The sequence below is a fragment of the Solanum tuberosum genome, unplaced genomic scaffold (genome assembly GCF_000226075.1).
Source record: "Solanum tuberosum cultivar DM 1-3 516 R44 unplaced genomic scaffold, SolTub_3.0 scf00210, whole genome shotgun sequence".
In the NCBI taxonomy this organism is placed as follows: Eukaryota; Viridiplantae; Streptophyta; class Magnoliopsida; order Solanales; family Solanaceae; genus Solanum; species Solanum tuberosum.
The window spans coordinates 1,011,336-1,018,458 of record NW_006239135.1 but is presented as its reverse complement, the minus strand read 5'-3'; the positions used below and the strand labels follow the sequence as shown (position 1 = coordinate 1,018,458).

The 7,123-nt window shown below is 36.0% G+C and overlaps 1 long non-coding RNA gene across 1 annotated transcript; it reads right to left on the bottom strand.

Annotated features, from left to right (window-relative positions):
• Positions 1–4,250: 4,250 nt before the first annotated feature.
• On the bottom strand, positions 4,251–6,702 carry LOC102589366 (uncharacterized). Its single transcript, XR_367961.2, has 2 exons — positions 6,129–6,702; positions 4,251–4,806 (listed from the first exon to the last, which is right to left on the bottom strand). It is a non-coding gene; the product is annotated as an uncharacterized lncRNA (long non-coding RNA).
• Positions 6,703–7,123: the final 421 nt, after the last annotated feature.

Here is a 7,123-nt window from a genome sequence, read left to right as displayed (position 1 = left end):
AACTCAACCATTCAATTATCAATACAATCCTTGATTTCTCCATACTTAGGGTGAGATTTCTACATTTAATACTTTTAAAACCCTTAAAATACATTAATAAACCAATAATAACCATCTATTAACTAAAATAACTCAAAAACGAATTTACCACATTGCCCCTCCACTTGGCCGAATTTAACAGCAACACAGTGACCATCCACGACCCATCAACCGCCAACAGCTTACTTTTACTGGATCAACAGAGACCGGGAAAACCATACTTGAATTGGCTGCTAAGAGCAATCTTAAGCCTGTGACATTGGAACTCGGAGGGAAATCCCCTTTTATTGTTTATGAGGATTCTGATATTGATACGACCGTTGAACAAGCTCACTTTGCTCTCTTCTTTAATCATGTACTATTTCCTATCTATACTTCTGCATTGGTTGTTGGTTAGGTTCATGTTAGATACTAACACCTATGACATAAATTTTAAAGGGCCAATGTTGTTGTGTTGGCTCTTGGACCTATGTTCACGAGAAAGTCTATGATGAATTTCTGGAGAAGGCAAAGACACGCACCTTGAAACGAGTAGTTGGTGATCCGTTTAAATCAGGCACTGAGCAGGGTCCTCAAGTACTGATGATCTCCTAACTAATCCTCTTTCTTATCTAAAATGTTGGAAACCAATGTATTAAACCTGTATAACGAAAAACAAAAGCATATCTCATTCCTTTTAAGTCTTTTCTTAAGGTAACAATACTAAACCTGAGAGTTTCCTGTCGTAACAAATTGATTCAAAACAGTTTGAGAAGATCATGAAGTACATTAGATCTGTTGTTGATAGTGGAGCTACTCTTGAAACTGGCGGTGAGCAATTTGGTAAAAATGTCACGACCCGAGTCTACACCCTAGAAGTAACACGACGTACGAGACTCCGAAAAGTCTCATACAAGCCCTTAGCATATCTTGAACAAGAGATAGTAGGAAAATACGGGAATAATTTAAAACTTTTCTTTACAATCGAAGTCATTTTTTTCATAAAGAAAGCGAAAGACTTTACTACACTTTTGTCTCAAACCATCTAACTTGACTTGAATAAAAGAACTCTTGGGACGCAACCCATACAAATTCTAAAACATAAAAGTAAATGATATAAGAAAGGTAATAGGTTCGTCCTCGAAGCTATGAGGACTCACCAAGTCTTCAATCTTTCTTAGCTCCTTAGAAACCTATCTCCAAGTAGAACTCAATCTCCAAACCCTACATTTGATTAGAATGTAGGCAATATGTGTTAGTACAAAATGTACTAAGTATGAAAGCTAGCATAACAATATAAGAGCATCTCAAAATGGTTAGTCAACATAAGACATAAACATAAGAGACAATAACATAATCATAAGCATAATTATCATATCATAATCTCCAACATAAGCATCGTATATCATAAGTCATCATAAGACAAATAAATGAGCATAGGAGATACATCATAATCATAGCATAATATTTTCTTAGATATACATGGTTACATAATTCAACCTTAAGTCTTTCGTACTTCAAGAGAACTACTTCACAAGCCACCTCCAAGTATACATGTGTAAGGGCAAGGATAACATCCCATACTACCATGCAAGCCATGTACCTCTCTTTGGTTGTTCTTGGGCATAGTCCCCGTTCATAGTCAAGACCTAGGTTTTCATGTCATGGATAAGTCTTAGGCTTTCGTAAGTAGCTTCAAGTCGTACCGTGTATGACTAGCATCCCATAATACTACCCACACAAAGTACTCCTTTAGGCCCTTTAAACTAGTCACCTAAGGATCTTGTCATAATACTCAACTTCTCATGACTAAGGGAAAACTCTCACCTTAAGTCCATACTATCAAGGAAGGCAACTATAACACAACCTATCTCAACTTCTAAGAAACACTTTCTTGGTTAACCCTAAGCCACGCTTATGTAAGGCATGATTGGCATCCCATACTACCAATCACACTAAGTATAACCTTTGGGTTCTCATGCTCTTACTTCTTGGTTGGAAACTAGTCCCTCTCTTTGAGCCTTAGACATTGTGAGGTACCCCCTTGAGCACATCTTAGTCCCTTACTAGGTTGAACCCTATGAGATACTACTTTAAGCAAGTCTAGGTTCCTTATTAAAAATAGACCCAATGAGATACTACTTTAAGCATGTCTAAGTCCATTTATACTAATGAACACTATGAAGTACATCTTTAAGTAAATCTTAGTCCATCTATACTCATGAACACTATGAAGTACATCTTAGTAAATTTTAGTTCATCTATGCTTTGGAACACTATGGATACTTCTTTAAGCATGTCTTAGTTCAAAGGATATGAAGATTGCTACTAGAATCCTTGACTCAACTATGTGAAGGGTTCCATCTCATGAGACCTACCTTTGGGAAAACCCACACTCTACTATGTAAGAGTTCCCCCTTTTCTTAGATATTCCTCACATCAACTAGGTGTGGTTCTCCTTTCAACTAGGCGCCCGGACGCTATCTTGTGTGACCCTCTATTCTCATTGACAATATCCACTTACGGCAAAGCTTACACCCATGATTTACACTATTAAGCCTTGCTTAATACTCCTATCTCATGGAAGAATGTCCTTGACAACAATCCATGTTCAAGTGATCTCATCACTTTACACATTCAAGCCTTCATAAGGTAGGTTAGATGATTATATAACTTTCACCACAATTCAACCTATTAGACTTATAATCTCTTTTAGACTTTACTCTCAAAGCCTTAGCATCAATAGTTAATCACCTTAGCTTCCTTTTAAAGCCCTACTATTATGATCACAAACCTTACTTTCAAGGTTTCTTTCTTAATCTTTTCTTTATACCTAGGTTTTCAAGGTATTCTATTCATGTTCTTCATAAGTAGGTGATTTTAGTCATATTTGATCATAAAGGTTCAATTTCATCTTTACAAGTCAAGATCCTCCACATTCATTCAAGTCTAGTTCTATTCATTATGATATGACCCTAACTTTGATCAATTACTATACATGACATTGATTTAGGAAGATTACCTTTGAACCTTCAAATTCACCTCTAATGGCATAAACCCACAAACAACACATTTATCAATTGAAACTAGGGTTTACCATAGAAATCACATGAAATTATCAATACATCATGATTCAATACTAAAACCATCATAATTGAGCACTATCCAACTCATTGGAATCTTATTCAAACGCTACTCACAATGTAGAAGCAAACCCTAGCTAGAATTGGGTTTTTGACTTCGCAATAGAGGGGAAACTAGGGGGCTCTATGGGTGGAAGAACCAATAGATGATTAAGCTTCACATACCTCTTATCAAAGCCCTAAACAAAGCTTGAATCCATGGACAAAATCTCCCTAAGCTGCTCCCCCAACTTCCTCTCCTCTTCTTCTTCTTCTTCACTTCTAGAGAGAGAATTTCTTAAGTGGGTTCTTAGATGAATGAGTTCTAATGATTAGTTTAGGGGCCTATTAGACTTATATAGGTGGATAAATAACCTATTAACCGACCTACATTAACCCCTAATTAATAACTAAACTAACCCTCAAGCCCTTAACTAAAAACTAAATTGTTAAAACCTGACAGCATTCACGAGACTCCCACCCACGAACCATGGGTGGGTTCACGGGGAATCATCTTGGTTCGTGATTGGAGTCTGCAGCTCAGAAGTTGCAGGCCAACTTAGGCCTTGACCCACAACCCCAACCCACTGGGCGTGGGTCTAACCACGGCCAGTGGATGGCCATGTGTGGTTCCCATTTTTTGACATCTTTTATCGACTGTTTTGGGGTCCTCCTCGACGACCCCTTGGGTGGTCCTTGGGGAGTCGTACCCGAACGTTTAACCCCTAAACATGTTGTTTTATTTAAAAGGAGAAAACGATGTTTTAGAGTCGCTACTTAATTTTTAAAGGGAAATTAAGAAAACTGATTTTTTTTCAAAAGATTCAAACAGAAATCAATTGAAAATATTCAAAGGGGTTTGGGGTTCTTATTAGCATTTCGAGAAGGGTTTGAAAGCACCTGAATTCCCGCTAACATGCGGTTATCTAATGATTAATTATATTTGGCTAAATTATTTAGAGAATAGGCATGCTTGGATAAATATATGAAGTAAACATTTTTTTTTTGAACTCATTTTTATGGGAGGGGAAATAAGGTTATTGCTTAAGTAGAAAAATATCAAAAATACTTTTAAAAAAATTAAATTCAAGTAAAATAAAGTGTAGCTTATTTGATTTTAAAAGACATAGTTGATTCTTCTTTGGGGAATTGAGTTAGTGAAAAATCTTATAATTAATTGAACAAATAAGACACCATAAAAAACAGGTAAGCAAATAAAGAGAAGAAATGTTTGGGCCTAAGTCTAGTTCTGTCTGCCTGGGTCTGCACTTGGGTCTTCAATTTTGGGTCCAAAGGCCCAATACTTAATACATGTCCTAGACTAATCTTGAAATTGATTTCTTTGGGCCTTAGGCCCATCTTTCACCTGTCCTAAGAACTAACAAGTGATAATAATAATTGCAAATGAAGAGCTTAGGCCCAAAAGTAACAAAATACAAAGCTGAAAATTTAGGGCTCTTTTAGCCCATTTTCAATGCAATATTTAGTGTATACGACTGATGTATATCGCTGTATATTGTGTGTATCCAGCACTTTGATTCGCTCCAAACACCTGTACGTCAATGTCAAGGACCTGCACTTCGATTTTTCATGTTGGCCGACTCGAAAAAGGAATTTTGGGGGGATTCGTGGCCCCTTTGAAATGCAAAGATAGAGTCCGTGAAGACTTGGGCAAATTCACATGCAAAAGAAATGGATGTAAGTAAGTTAATAAAAGTTCAAAATGATAAATAAAAAAGGACGATGCTATAAAATACTGCGCAATATAATATTCCACTGTTAATATCGAAGTTGTTATCCTATAATTCATCTATTCCGAATGATATTAAATGAAACATTCTAATCTCACATAACCAAATGAATTTGAAGCTACCCTAACCTAGTCACTTTAACAATGAATATAGTTTTATATCAATGAACCAATGCTACTACAGCATATTAGGAAAGACCACCAAATCAGACCCAAAGGAAATGAAATAAACATACCCCCTGGAGACGGTAACTAACAACATTGATGGCAAAATGCACTCAAAACAAGCTTAATTTAGATAGGGAAAACAGTGAGGGCATATTATCATACTAATTCAACCAGGCGAAGAAAAAAAAGATGGAAACATGCTGGACATATGCTTAACAATTAACCACGCTTACATGGGCTTAATGTAAGAAAGTAAAGCTCCAAATGAACAACAAGGCAGGACTTGATTCAGGTGACAAAATTCGAAGCTAAACTAGACTAAACGAATACCAAATAAATTCAGAACAGGGTGGTACGAATCAAAACAGAATAGGTGGGTAGACGAGTAGAAACTAAGGTAAACACGAGACTTAAAACATTCATGAACTTTAAACAAACTAGAACCTGAAATTTAAACTTAGATCTCAACAATTCGCAACCAGATTTTAGCCAATGAAGAGAAAAATAATTACGATGCTACAGTAAATAGGGGGTTGAATTAAATGGACATGAGGGAATTTCAGATTAAGCCAACAAGAGAGGAAATCAGCATACATCTTAAGTCATTCAAACAAGCAACAACATTATGAGCTCAATTCGATAGGTTGAACATCTAAACTTGAACATAAGACTACATCTATTGAGTATTCCAGAATGAATCCAGCAGTCCAACACCAAAAATCATAATCTAAGAAATCAGAAATTATACTAGAGTCAAGATACCGCAAGTTTGAAACAAGAAACATGAGGCTATCTTATCAACAACAGAGTTTAAAATAAACCGCTAAAGCGATAACAATTCATTTAGAACGGAATAAACAATAGAAGGTTGATTTATACTAAAGATTTGTGATTGGAGTAAAATTTAAACATACAGAAACCTGAGAATAACTCTGAAACTCAGAAGCTAAAGAAACGAGAGATAGGCTAAATGCACATAAGAAAACAAAAATGAAAATCACTGAAATATGCATTTCTTATCATATGAAAAATAGAACTGTAGCAAAAGAGAATAAGGGAAGGAATGTTACCTTATTTGTGGCAGCGAACTGAGACAAAACGAGCTAAAGAGCTTTCCACGACTACAAATAGACTACACCAAACTCGCAAGAGGTAAAACCGAGGAAGTATGGCTCCAAATACTCCCAATCTCGCAACCTATCTCAAAATGCCTTGTTTATATCCATTTTATTTCCTTATCATCTTGCTCTAATATAAGTTGTCTATACTTTGTAAATTGCGACTCCTTTCTTATATTTTTTTCTCACTGTTCTCCCATACGTTGTAAAATTTTTTGCCCGTCCCTCTTAATGAAGAATAAATTGGCTTTTATAGAGGAGAACAAGCTGAAATGGGGGGAAAACGAGTGAGGAATTTTGGGTGAATTCAAAATTCAAAATTCAAAATTCGAATTCCTTTCAGGATAAGGTTGAAAGTTGTAATCAAGGAGATGGGGACACCTGGATTATTCTCGTACGGAGAGGATAAGGGAGAGAGGGAGACAGACGCGCGTGCTAGACTCGGGTCACTGGATTTTGTGATGGCTTTGGGTCGCGATTTGAGGTTCTGGGTTTGGTCACTGTTTTGCTGGAAGAAGAAGAAAATGTACAGGGGTGGGTCGGTTTGGTATTATTGTACGCTGTTGCTGTAACATATGTAATATGTATTGCTGGAATGGTGGGCTACTGGTATTGTATTAGTGTTGGGCCTGGGTTATTTTAGAATTGTTGTATAGTAATATGGGCTAGGAATGAGGTCAGCTAATCTGACTTTTGGGATGTTAGAAAAATGGCCCAAATTATTTTACAAAAGATTGAATGGAGGTAAAAGAATGGCTGAAATTGCAATTACACAATAGCCATATGAATTTCATTTGTAGCCAAATTAATCAAATTTAGTAAACCCGGCTAATAATTAAATAAGATAAATTAATATGATTAATTAGTTAGCTTCTTAATCCTAACGAAATAACATAATTAACTTAATTATAAACTAATAACTCAAAAATATAAGTATTAATTAACTA